The following is a 14694-nucleotide window of genomic DNA, read 5'->3' on the forward strand; positions in this document are numbered from 1 at the left end:
TGAGCTCAGGTGCATCTTGTTTTCATTGATCATCCTTGAGTTGTTTCTACAACTGGATTGGAGTCCACCTGTTGTAAATTCAATTAATTGACCACCCGGCGAAACTGAGCAATCGAGGGAGAAGGACCTTGGTCAGGGAAGTGACAAAGACCACGATGGTAACTCTGACAGAGCTGCCAAAGGTGCTCCAACAAAGTACTGACTAAAGGGTCTGAATACTTATGTAAATGTGATCATTGAATTGTTTTTATATTGTTTTTTTGTGCACATTTTTTAAAAACACTTTTTTTAAATTATTTTTTTTGCTTTGTCATTATGGGTATTGGGTGCAGATTGATGAGGGAAAAAAGTCCAGGATTCTGAATACTTTCGGGATGCTTCACACAGTTGTGTCAAGTTGGCTGGATGTTCATTGGGTGGTGGAGCGTTCTTGATACAAACGGGAAATTATTGACTGTGAAAAATCCAGCAGCATTGCAGTTCTTGACACACTCAAAACACTTAAATCTTTTGTCTTGCCTTTTCACACTCTGAATGGCACACATACATAATCCATGTCACAATTGTCTCAAGGCTTAAAACTCCTTCTTCAACCCGTCTCCTACCCTTCATCTACACTGATTGGTGGATTTAACAAGTGACATCAATAAGGGATCATGGATTCACCTGGTCAGTCCTATGTGTAACTCTGTTGTTGTACGTGTCGAACTGCTTTGCTTTATCTTGGCCAGGTCGCAATTGTAAATGAGAACTTGTTCTCAACTTGCCTACCCGGTTAAATAAAGGTGAAATATATATATATATATATTTTTTTAAATGTCATGGAAGGAGCAGGTGCTCCTAATGTTTTGTACACAGTGTATATTGGCCAATGTTATGAACAGATCTAACACACAGACACATTTCAGCCTGAGAAAGACAGAGAGCATCACAGAAGAGGTGTAACAGACACATTTCAGCCTGAGAAAGACAGAGAGCATCACAGAAGAGATCTCACACACAAACACATTTCAGCCTGAGAAAGACAGAGAGCATCACAGAAGAGATGTAACACAGACACTAGCGTTGTGTCTGATGCCTGATTGATGTCCGATTTACACATACAGGGTCTTCTTCACAAAACAACACATTACAAATGTGCACAGAGGAAATACTGCAATTTCTCCAGGGCACCCTATTCCCTATATAGTGCACTACTTTTCTTAGGGATAGGGTGCATATGGGACGCAGAAACAAGCTCCAGTTACGTACATTGATGGATTCTTCATGTGTACATAGATTCTGTAGATAACTCATTCTCTACATGGTTCTATACAAACACCACTATCTTAGTTTCTACCCATTAGCGGTCTCAACAAAATCATTCCAAACAATGGGTGTGTGTCATTCCTAAGACATTATAACACAAACACAACAGCCCGGGGGAATAAACAGCAGACAAATGAGCCTCACCATACAAGCAAAGCTAAATCGAATAGAACATCATAGAATCCAATCAAGTGTGGTGTGAAATATGTAGAGGACCCTGATGGATTAGCCTACGTAAAAGGACAGAGGACAGACTGCTGGCACTCAGAAGTGTGCAGATTGGCACGGCAAGGTCGAAAAGTGAAAATCTGATCTGTTTTCTTACTCTTAAGTGTTCCTGAAACCAACTGTCCAATAACACTTTTTAGAGTTGCTGACCATGTGGGTTGCTGTCTGACACTACAAAGACTGACTGCTAAACCATGCAGCTAAGCCAAGCTCTCAGACTGACTATACATGCAGCTAGGCCAAGCTCTCAGACTGACTATACAAGCAGCTAAACCAAGCTGTCAGACTGACTATACATGCATTCAGCTAAACCAAGCGCTGACTGACTATACATGCAGCTAAACCAAGCTCTCAGACTGACAATACATGCATTCAGCTAAACCAAGCGCTGACTGACTATACATGCAGCTAAACCAAGCTGTCAGACTGACTATACATGCATTCAGCTAAACCAAGCGCTGACTGACTATACATGCAGCTAAACCAAGCTCTCAGACTGACAATACATGCAGCTAAACCAAGCTCACAGACTGACTGCTAAACCATGCAGCTAGGCCAAGCTCTCAGACTGACTATACATGCAGCTAGGCCAAGCTCTCAGACTGACTATACATGCAGCTAGGCCAAGGTCTCAGACTGACTATACATGTAGCTAAACCAAGCTCTCAGACTGACTATACATGCCAAGCTTTCAGTTTTCTCCAAAACCAACAAATGTATTATTTATTTGGAACCAAAGTTGTCCGTCCATCACACAACCTTTGATTTACGGGTAGACTAGAAAAAAGTAAGTATGTAGGCGACAGGCTTGATTTGAGCTGCTGTCTAAGGGACTTCTATCAGACACAGACCGGCCTTCATCCCCCAAACCAATACCCATTAGAAGGCTTCAATGACAGCAGCATGTGAATAAGGGTTCAATCATAACCTGTGTTAAATGTCCTATATTGTACAAATCCCTATGATCTATCTGGTTGATGGGATAGAATGTTATGTCCGGAGCTTCTAGGAACAGTGACATCATCCCGAGTCTCAAATGACACCCCATAGGGCTCGGGTCAAAAGCAGCGCCCTATTCAGAAGGAACGTAACGACTCACATCGGTCCCTGGTTCAAATGTTTAAAACAGGAGGGCATCGGTCTGCTGGATCTGTCAGAAATCAATTCAAACATTACGAATTGTAGAAATGACTTTCTTTCTACCTTCAGAAAATACCTCATGCATCCTCTTCTTCAGGGTGGAACTGCATGTAACTGTGGTGACAGTCATTGAACTAAAAGTCATTTCGTATGCCGAACATCCCAAGGCAATATCAGTAGCCTCGTAGCACGCTGACCAACAAGGTAGGCCTATTCCTGATTTTGCACATGTTCAATCCGAGTGTCAACATGTCCCAAAAGGTCTGAACCATTTGATTATGAGACAGGGGTGAAATCTAAAGTGGTGCTATATATTCATTGGCTGTGTCATTGCTCATTTGTAAACATAAATATTGATACATACATTACTAGCGCTAACACTTTTAATTAGAGAACGACCAACAAATATTTTATAGTGCAGATGCCAATTCTGATTTTTGGGGGTCAAGGAGGCGACGGCCGATATTCATATCATATCATTCAATTAGAAAATGTTGATGACATTTCCCAGAGACATCCATGTATGCATTAATGCATACATTTTCAAACGTTTTTCACCAATCTAACTACATAACATAATAGTAATAATTGTATTTGAATGGTAAATCTCTTAACCTGGGTAAATGAAGACAGCGTAGGCCTACTTACAATACAGGTGAATGCATATTAAACAGGAGTGTGTGCATTGAGTTATTGAGCTTGTTTTGGCTGATCAGTGGAGTCCATGGTGCTACAGATGACAATCTGTTTGTCTTCCATTTGGGACTTATATTAGCCTACTGATCAACAACATTTGCATAGAGGCATCAGTCCAGGATGTCAGACCTGTACGTAAGGACATCACATAGGCAATGATGTTAATTTGAGAATATAAAAGAACATCTATCCATTCAAATGGGTACAACGTCATGATGTGTAGTATTGTTTAGTCATTTTCCGTGATCAGGAAAACATACATTTTTAGCTGTCAGGACGCATTACTAAATCAACTGTCAGGACGCATTACTAAATCAACTGTCAGGACGCATTACTAAATCAACTCAACTGTCAGGACGCATTACTAAATCAACTCAACTGTCAGGACGCATTACTAAATCAACTGTCAGGACGCATTACTAAATCAACTGTCAGGACGCATTACTAAATCAACTGTCAGGACGCATTACTAAATCAACTGTCAGGACGCATTACTAAATCAACTCAACTGTCAGGACGCATTACTAAATCAACTCAACTGTCAGGACGCATTACTAAATCAACTCAACTGTCAGGACGCATTACTAAATCAACTGTCAGGACGCATTACTAAATCAACTGTCAGGACGCATTACTAAATCAACTGTCAGGACGCATTACTAAATCAACTGTCAGGACGCATTACTAAATCAACTCAACTGTCAGGACGCATTACTAAATCAACTCAACTGTCAGGACGCATTACTAAATCAACTCAACTGTCAGGACGCATTACTAAATCAACTCAACTGTCAGGACGCATTACTAAATCAACTGTCAGGACGCATTACTAAATCAACTGTCAGGACGCATTACTAAATCAACTGTCAGGACGCATTACTAAATCAACTGTCAGGACGCATTACTAAATCAACTCAACTGTCAGGACGCATTACTAAATCAACTCAACTGTCAGGACGCATTACTAAATCAACTCAACTGTCAGGACGCATTACTAAATCAACTCATCTGTCAGGACGCATTACTAAATCAACTGTCAGGACGCATTACTAAATCAACTCAACTGTCAGGACGCATTACTAAATCAACTCAACTGTCAGGACGCATTATTAAATCAACTCAACTGTCAGGACGCATTACTAAATCAACTCAACTGTCAGGATGCATTACTAAATCAACTCAACTGTCAGGACGCATTACTAAAACAACTCAACTGTCAGGACGCATTACTAAATCAACTCAACTGTCAGGACGCATTACTAAATCAACTCATCTGTCAGGACGCATTACTAAATCAACTGTCAGGACGCATTACTAAATCAACTCAACTGTCAGGACGCATTACTAAATCAACTCAACTGTCAGGACGCATTATTAAATCAACTCAACTGTCAGGACGCATTACTAAATCAACTCAACTGTCAGGATGCATTACTAAATCAACTCAACTGTCAGGACGCATTACTAAAACAACTCAACTGTCAGGACGCATTACTAAATCAACTCAACTGTCAGGACGCATTACTAAATCAACTCAACTGTCAGGACGCATTACTAAATCAACTCAACTGTCAGGACGCATTACTAAATCAACTCAACTGTCAGGACGCATTACTAAATCAACTCAACTGTCAGGACGCATTACTAAAACAACTCAACTGTCAGGACGCATTACTAAATCAACTCAACTGTCAGGACGCATTATTAAATCAACTCAACTGTCAGGACGCATTACTAAATCAACTCAACTGTCAGGATGCATTACTAAATCAACTCAACTGTCAGGACGCATTACTAAAACAACTCAACTGTCAGGACGCATTACTAAATCAACTCAACTGTCAGGACGCATTACTAAATCAACTCAACTGTCAGGACGCATTACTAAATCAACTCAACTGTCAGGACGCATTACTAAATCAACTCAACTGTCAGGACGCATTACTAAAACAACTCAACTGTCAGGACGCATTACTAAAACAACTCAACTGTCAGGACGCATTACTAAATCAACTCAACTGTCAGGACGCATTACTAAATCAACTCAACTGTCAGGATGCATTACTAAATCAACTCAACTGTCAGGACGCATTACTAAATCAACTCAACTGTCAGGACGCATTACTAAATCAACTCAACTGTCAGGACGCATTACTAAATCAACTCAACTGTCAGGACGCATTACTAAATCAACTCAACTGTCAGGACGCATTACTAAAATCAACTCAACTGTCAGGACGCATTACTAAATCAACTCAACTGTCAGGACGCATTACTAAAACAACTCAACTGCCAGGATGAAATTCAAATCAACTTGCTTTTCGTCTATCTGTCTAGAAATGAGCGGGTTGTAACTTGATCGACTGCTACAATAGGCTTTAACTCCGCTCCCTTTCAGATTTCCTCACATCTCTCTCCATTGCTCATATCACTTGCTGCGGTTTACTGCTACTACGATAACTAGCTATGGCGATGACACTCTCTACCAAGACATAAATGTGCGTCATATCCAACAAGGAGTGCGAGGGTAGGAAAACATATGAAACGGCGATGAACGTTCTTGTGTGAATGACTCAAATCTGCCCCTAGTTCGAGAAGTGAGACCGCTCACCGATCTACAGCTTTCTTGGTCCATAAACATGAAGGAAGAGTGTTCGGTCGCTAAACCTATTGCCAACCTTTATGTAGGTATTTGAAAACAATTCATTTGTTCTCTATTCCAACGATCATCTAATTTATGAATATGCTTGCAGCTGGTCAGATCAGCACAGCAGTAAATAGATCACGTTAGCCAGCTACATTGGCTACTAGGCTCCCACCTGATATCTTAGCACCATGTTTATCTAGCCAGCTAGTGAGCAGAGTAGCTAATATAGCTAGCTTGCTAACACCACAGATGATAGGGTTATGTATTGTAATCTTTGCTAACAGGTCACATAGCTAGCTATCTGCTTAGCTAGTAGGTCAGGATGATACCAGTATCATGGCAAGGGAAAAAAAAGTTTGCTTATAACAGTGAACCTTTTTTGTGGGATACACACAAGGCAATTCTAGGTCTTGTGGCATATTTTGGTTAAACTATCCCCAATTCAATGGAATTGCAGCCCTCTGCATGTAACGGTTGTCGTAGGTGGAAGAAGGTGAAGAGGACCAAGGTGCACCGTGGTACGTGTTCATGGTAGATTTAATTAAGAAACTGAACACTAGAACAAAAAAACAACATCGCGGAACAAACGAAACAGTTCTGTCTGGTACAGACACACAAAGACAGAAAACAACTACCCACAACCCATAGTGGGAAAACAGGCTGCCTAAGTAATGGTTCTCAATCAGAGACAACGATTGACAGCTGCCTCTGATTGGGAATCATACCAGGCCTAAACATAAACACAACACCTAGACATACAACATAGAATACCCAGCCACATCACACCCTGACCAAACTAAAAATAGAAACATACAAAGCATCTACGGTCAGGGCGTGACACTGCATGCACAGTGCATTCTTCCATCACATGCACAGTGCATTCTTCCATCACATGCACAGTGCATTCTTCCATCACATGCACAGTGCATTCTTCCATCACATGCACAGTGCATTCTTCCATCACATGCACAGTGCATTCTTCCATCACATGCACAGTGCATTCTTCCATCACATGCACAGTGCATTCTTCCATCACATGCACAGTGCATTCTTCCATCACATGCACAGTGTATTCTTCCATCACATGCACAGTGCATTCTTCCATCACATGCACAGTGCATTCTTCCATCACATGCACAGTGCATTCTTCCATCACATGCACAGTGCATTCTTCCATCACATGCACAGTGCATTCTTCCATCACATGCACAGTGCATTCTTCCATCACATGCACAGTGCATTCTTCCATCACATGCACAGTGCATTCTTCCATCACATGCACAGTGCATTCTTCCATCACATGCACAGTGCATTCTTCCATCACATGCACAGTGCATTCTTCCATCACATGCACAGTGCATTCTTCCATCACATGCACAGTGCATTCTTCCATCACATGCACAGTGCATTCTTCCATCACATGCACAGTGCATTCTTCCATCACATGCACAGTGCATTCTTCCATCACATGCACAGTGCATTCTTCCATCACATGCACAGTGCATTCTTCCATCACATGCACAGTGCATTCTTCCATCACATGTACAGCTGATTCTCAAGATCTTGCACACTAATGATATGCTATTGAGCCCACACTACTACACTGTCTGAGCCAAGGACTACATGCTTTCTGGTACGTTTTTACAATGCTGGGTGGGGTGAATATATTTTATATGACATACATTATTTTTGGTTAACTAGTAAACAGTAGCTTACAGCAAAGTGTGTTTAAATCATTTCTAACTTGTTAACAATTTCTGCTAGTTAGTTTTTGCTACCATGTGGGTTTTAATTCACCTGTTTCTATACATGTTTCATTTTAAAACATTCATTTTACAAAGGAGTTGTTTAATCTAACTGCTTAACTATTTATCTGTAAATGGAATTGTATTTGTTGTTTTTTTACAAAAAAATATAATCTTTACAGGAAAATGCCACGGGCACTATCTGATGTGTGGAGACATTTCACTGCAGCTAATGTAGAAGGAAAATATGTGGACATTTGCAAATGCTGTGCCAAATCATATGTGAAGAATGCAACGAAGATGCAGAATCATCTGGCCAAGTGCATTAAGTTCCCTCAAGCACTCACAACAAGCAACCTCTGACAAAAGCCTCATTACTTCGATTCGAGGTGAAAATTATGAATCAGACACCTTATCGATAGCAACAGCTCATGGTCCTCCTGGAATCAGAAGTTTGTTTGACTCAATGGAGCAACGTAGTCAGAGAAACGCTGATGAATGTCTTGCTCGAGCTGTGTATGCAACTGGTTCACCTCTGATGCTCACAGGCAATGTGTATTGGAAGAGATTTCTGAATGTTCTTCACCCAGCATACACCCCTCCAACCAGACATGCTTTATCTCCTCATTTGCTGCATGCAGAGTTCAACAAAGTTCAAGTGAAGGTCTCCATATGATATGGTAAATATATCCAACTCCAAAAACTGTTACATTTAAATGGTATTCATGTTAATTCCCATATATTCCTGTTAATTTCCATATATTCCCGTTAATTCCCATGGAAAGTTTCCACCTCTGCATATTCCCCAAAATGTGCAACCTTAGAGTCATTTAAAAGAAAATCAGTCCTGCTACTGTATGCCATTTCTAAGCAGAAAACCAGTCTAGCAACAATCATTACTGTAATGTTATTTACATACAGCCAGTTTCAACTGGTACACTATCGGTGCCCAGCCACCATTTTATCAAACAACAATGTTTGATGGCTACATTCCTGTAACCGCTGTCTTTGAACTGTACCTCAACAGACAGTACTCAGCCTGGACCACAGAACAGAAATCATCACACCAATTCAGCCCAGGCTCCTCATGCTGTCCACCGTATGCCCCATACCCATGACAAATACAGTGTCCCAAATGGCACCTTATTTCCAATACAGTGCACTAGTTCCCCCTATGGGCCCTGGTCAAATATAGTGCACTAGTTCCCCCTATGGGCCCTGGTCAAAAGTAGAGCACTACTCCCCCCTATGGGCCCTGGTCAAAAGTAGAGCACCCCCCCCCCCCCCCCCCTATGGGCCCTGGTCAAAAGTAGAGCACTACCCCCCCATGGGCCCTGGTCAAAAGCAGAGCACTACTCCCCCCCCTCCCCTATGGGCCCTGGTCAAAAGTAGAGCACCCCCCGAGCCCCCCCTATGGGCCCTGGTCAAAAGTAGAGCACTAACCTCACTATGGGCCCTGGTCAAAAGTAGAGCACTACCCTCCCTATGGGCCCTGGTCAAAAGTAGAGCACTACTCCCCCCCTCTCCTCCCCTATGGGCCCTGGTCAAAAGTAGAGCACTACTCCCCCCCCCTATGGGCCCTGGTCAAAAGTAGAGCACTACCCCCCCTATGGGCCCTGGTCAAAAGTAGAGCACTACTCCCCCCCCTCACCCAGGAACAGCAGATGGTTTCTGTAGCTCTAATAACACACAGAGAGGAGTAAACCGCCATGTGGGAACACAGCTTAACAACACAGGCAGGAGCACGGTTCAGGAGGAACACACACACACACAGCTATACACCCCTCAACATTCAATGAGTTCTACACTGCGCACACGCACACACACACACAATATTACTTTAAAATGGTGTAAGGAATTTTGTTGCTGGAATTTGAGCGAGGTTAGAAGATGGTGAAATGGGTGACAGTTGGTTAAATATATGAAGAAAATAGTCAAATAGGTTCATAAAATGTACTGTAGTGTGCAGCAACTAACAAGACAAAAGCTGCAGCCGATTATCGTGTTCCATGAACGTTCCCTCTCCTCAACACTAACTCATTAAGCCTGCCTGGTGAGAACAGTCTGGAACAGGGGTGGAGTCGATTGGAATTCCTTCCTGTTATCAAGCAGCAGCTGACCTGCTGCTGAGTAGTGCTCTGAATCCTCTTAGGACCCACCGTGGTTCAAATCAAATCCAACAAAATGGAGTCTTTAACGTTAGTCGACAGGGACCATGCACATTGATGACCAACATTTCTGTAAATGTGCCAGATCCAGCCTACCTGCTAATTCAACTGTATTCCTTTACCATATGGATACACTGTTTCTGCTTGGGTTGGATGTGTGGGAATTTTCATTCAGCCTTCAACAACATGGTGGCACGCGTGTTTCAAAACATAGACATACCCTGGGTGGGTACTATGACTGAGGTCTGAGCACGCTCTGATGCTCTGTGCTCTTTGAAACCCAATACAATGAAGGGGGGGGGGGGGACATCCTTTGTTATGTGCTCTCTGTGTGTCTCTTTATAAAAGTGATGGGACGGAGGGGCACATTTTGTTACTAATTGACCGACAGGACAGAGCCGGGCCGGGCGCTAGCTGCCATAGGCTATTGTTTTGGCATCATTGGCATGGCAGCCTTTTCCATTGGTCATGTTTAGTCTAGACACAGTGCCTGGAAGCTGTGTCAGGTTGACCTACTGTGAAATGGACGTGCAAGCGCACGCACACACACGTACGGACAAACACACACACGGGCAAACACACACACAGTCACACACATGTACGGACAAACACACACACACACGTACGGACAAACACACACACACACGCACGTACGGACAAACACACACACACACACACACACACAGACGTACGGGCAAACACACACAGTCACACACACGTACGGACAAACGCAAACACAGTCACACACACGTACGGGCAAACACACACACACAGTCAAACACACGTACAGGTGCACGTACGCACACCCCCACCCACACATTCATCAGCAGACTCCGACACAAAATAAGCCATACAACAAGACCAAATGAGACAGAATCTCCCAAACTGTTGCACAAAGAAACCAGCCAAATTAATGCAGGACTCAGCAGACATACACCTGTGCCACATGTCAGCACCATTCATCCAGTGCAGGTCACCAAGGCCGTTTATATCATTGGCTTTATGCGGTATGATTGAGCTACTGAAAGGTGTATTGAGATATGATTACCAGTGCTGGCAAAGAGGCCTGGGTCCTGGTCTGTCTGTAGGGTAACTTGGACTCTATGGGGTCTTTTGTAGACATGCTATTACTGAGACTGAGTGAGAGGCACACCTGGTGATCCCCACTAGCACAAAGACCCTCTGCCATATTGACTGACTGCAACCCTTCGGCCCACTCTATAGCTCTGACAGACATGGCTTTAATATTTCGGATAGATTGTTGCTTCCAACAATGTAATTGTCTGCATCATTTCCAATGCCCCATATATTTTGGGTGTAAATATACAGTTAGGTTGGAGTCATGAAAACTCGTTTTTCAACTACTCCACAAATTTCTTGTTAACAAACTATAGTTTAGGCAAGTCGGTTAGGACATCTTCTTGTGCATGACAAGTCATTTTTCCAACAATTGTTTACAGACAGATTATTTAACCTATAATTCACTATATCACAATTCCAGTTGGTCAGAAGTTTACATACACTAAGTTGACTGTGCCTTTAAACAGCTTGGAAAGTTCCAGAAAATGTCATGGCTTTAGAAGCTTCTGCTAGGTTAATTGACATAATTTGAGTCAATTGGAGGTGTACCTGTGAATGTATTTCAAGGTCTAGCTTCAAACTCAGTGTCTCTTTGCTTGGAATTATGGGAAAATCAAAAGAAATGAGCCTGGACCTCAAGAAAAAAAAATGTAGACCTCCACAAGTCTGGAACATCCATGGGAGAAATTTCCAAACACCTGAAGGTACCACGCTCATCTGTACAAACAATAGTACGCAAGTGTAAACACCATGGGACCATACAACCTTTATACCGCTCAGGAAGGAGACGCATTCTGTCTCCTAGAGATGAACGTACTTTGGTGCAAAAAGTGCAAATGAATCCCAGAACACCAGCAAAGGACCCAGTGAAGATGCTGGACAAAAAACAGGTACAAAGGTATCTATATCCACAGTAAAACGAGTCCTATATCACACTACCTGAAAGGAAGAAGCCAATGCTCCAAAACCGCCATAAAAAAGCCAGACTACGGTTTGCAACTGCACATGGGGACAAAGATCATACTTTTTGGTGAAGTGTCCTCTGGTCTGATGAAACAAAAATAGAACTGTTTGGCCATAATGTCCATCGTTATGTTTGGAGGAAAAAGGGGGTGGCTTGGCAAGCCGAAGAACACCATCCCAACCGTGAGCACAAGGTTGGCAGCCGCATGTTGTGGGGGTGCTTTGCTGCAGGAGGGACTGGTGCACTTCACAACATAGATGGCATCATGAGGAAGGGAAATGTTGTGGATATATTGAAGCAATATCTCAAGACATCAGTCAGGAAGTTAAAGCTTGGTCGCAAATGGGTCTTCCAAATGGACAATGACCCCAAGCATACTTCCAAAGTTGTGGCAAAATGGCTTAAGGTCAAGTCAAGGTATTGGAGTGGCCATCACAAAGCCCTGACCTCAATCCTATAGAAAATGTGTGGGCAGAACTGAAAAAGCATGTGTGAGCAAGGAGGCCTTACAAACCTGACTCAGTTACACCAGCTCTGTCAGTTAAAATGGGCCAGAATTCACGCAACTTATTGTGTGAAGCTTGTGGAAGGCTACCCGAAACATTTAACCCAAGTTAAAAAATGTAAAGGCAATGCTACCAAATACTAATTGAGTGTATGTAAACTTCTGACCCACTGGGAATGTGATGAAATAAATAAAAGCTGAAATAAATTATTCTCTCTACTATTATTCTGACATTTCATATTCTTAAAATAAAGTGGTGATCCTAACTGACCTAAGACAGGGAATTTTTACTAGGATTAAATGTCAGGAATTGTGAAAAACTGAGTTTAAATATATTTCCGACTTTAACTGTATATATCCACACATACACACACATATATACACATACCCATACAATCCCATATACACATACAGTTGACATTTCACAACATTTCTGAACATATATACATTTTACAGACCCTGTATGTTTTACATTGGTTATCTTGTTATTAGTCCCACCCTTCAGCTCCATTCATCTCTCTCTTAACACCATCCATTTTGGATTTCTATTTTTCAACTGTGCTGTGATGCTTCACAAAAGTACTGAACCTTTCTATTCTCATAGCTTCTACAGATTGTAAATTAAAGATAAACATTTTTGCTAAAATAATAATTATATTATTCATTGATTGACTTTGACTTTTAAAATCACCCAGTATTGCCATCTGCAGCGGTAGTTCTAGGTAAACGTTGCAATTCTTCAGCCATTCCTGGACCTGTGACCAAAAACGAGATACATATGGACAGTACCAAAATAACTGATCTAATGACTCTGCCTCCTCGCAAAAAAATCTGCAGAGCTGGGAAGATTGTATATACAACATTCTACTGGTTGCAATAATAATTTAAATAAAAAAAATAGAAGTTTTGAATCCGGTGTTGTTTTGTGTATAAACTCAAACCATGTTCCATGGAATCGGTACATCATGGCTTTGCATGATATAACATATGCTTTGTAGAAAGTATTGCATTAGGGAAAGGGTGCCATTTTGGATGCAACCCAGGACTCCAGTCCCCTATGCAGGCCTTATCCCAGCGTTAGAGCTCTGCCACCCGACCTGGGAGTCCAGTCCCCTATGCAGGCCTAATCCCAGCATTAGAGCTCTGCCACCCAACCTGGGAGTCCAGTCCCCTATGCAGGCCTTATCCCAGCATTAGGACTAGAGTCTGGTTCAACCTGGAAGCATAGGACTAGAGTCCGGTTTAACCTGGAAGCATAGGACTAGAGTCCGGTTTAACCTGGAAGCATAGGACTAGAGTCTGGTTTAACCTGGAACCATAGGACTAGAGTCTGGTTTAATCTGGAACCATAGGACTAGAGTCCGGTTTAACCTGGAAGCATAAAACTGTAGCTTAACCTGGAAGCATAGAGAATGAATAAGCAAGTGCAAAAGCTCCTCCCGCCCGAAGTGACCAGCCAGTGTTTGAGGCTACTGCACCTGGAGCGAGAGAAAGACATTACGTTTCAAAAGTTTGGGGTCACTTAGAAATGTCCATGTTTATGAAAGAAAAGCTATTTTTTTATCCTTTAAAATAACATCAAATTGATCAGAAATGCAGTGTAGACATTGTTAATGCTGTAAATGACTACTGTAGATGGAAACAGATGATTTTTAATGTAATATCTACATAGGTGTACATACAGTGCCTTGCGAAAGTATTTGGCCCCCTTGAACTTTGCGACCTTTTGCCACATTTCAGGCTTCAAACATAAAGATATAAAACTGTATTTTTTTGTGAAGAATCAACAACAAGTGGGACACAATCATGAAGTGGAACGACATTTATTGGATATTTCAAACTTTTTTAACAAATCAAAAACTGAAAAATTGGCCGTGCAAAATTATTCAGCCCCCTTAAGTTAATACTTTGTAGCGCCACCTTTTGCTGCGATTACAGCTGTAAGTCGCTTGGGGTATGTCTCTATCAGTTTTGCACATTGAGAGACTGACATTTTTTCCCATTCCTCCTTGCAAAACAGCTCAAGCTCAGTGAGGTTGGATGGAGAGCATTTGTGAACAGCAGTTTTCAGTTCTTTCCACAGATTCTCGATTGGATTCAGGTCTGGACTTTGACTTGGCCATTCTAACACCTGGATATGTTTATTTTTGAACCATTCCATTGTAGATTTTGCTTTACCCCTTTTGGATCATTGTCTTGTTGGAAGACAAATC

The 14694-nt window shown here is 42.0% G+C and overlaps 1 protein-coding gene across 1 annotated transcript in view; it reads right to left on the reverse strand.

Annotated features, from left to right (window-relative positions):
* LOC139422710 (dymeclin) overlaps positions 1-14694 on the reverse strand; it is a 216526-nt gene that overhangs the window by 82711 nt on the left and 119121 nt on the right. The gene's annotated exons all lie outside the window — the stretch shown is intronic.

The sequence above is a fragment of the Oncorhynchus clarkii genome, chromosome 12 (genome assembly GCF_045791955.1).
Source record: "Oncorhynchus clarkii lewisi isolate Uvic-CL-2024 chromosome 12, UVic_Ocla_1.0, whole genome shotgun sequence".
Classification (NCBI taxonomy): Eukaryota; Metazoa; Chordata; class Actinopteri; order Salmoniformes; family Salmonidae; genus Oncorhynchus; species Oncorhynchus clarkii.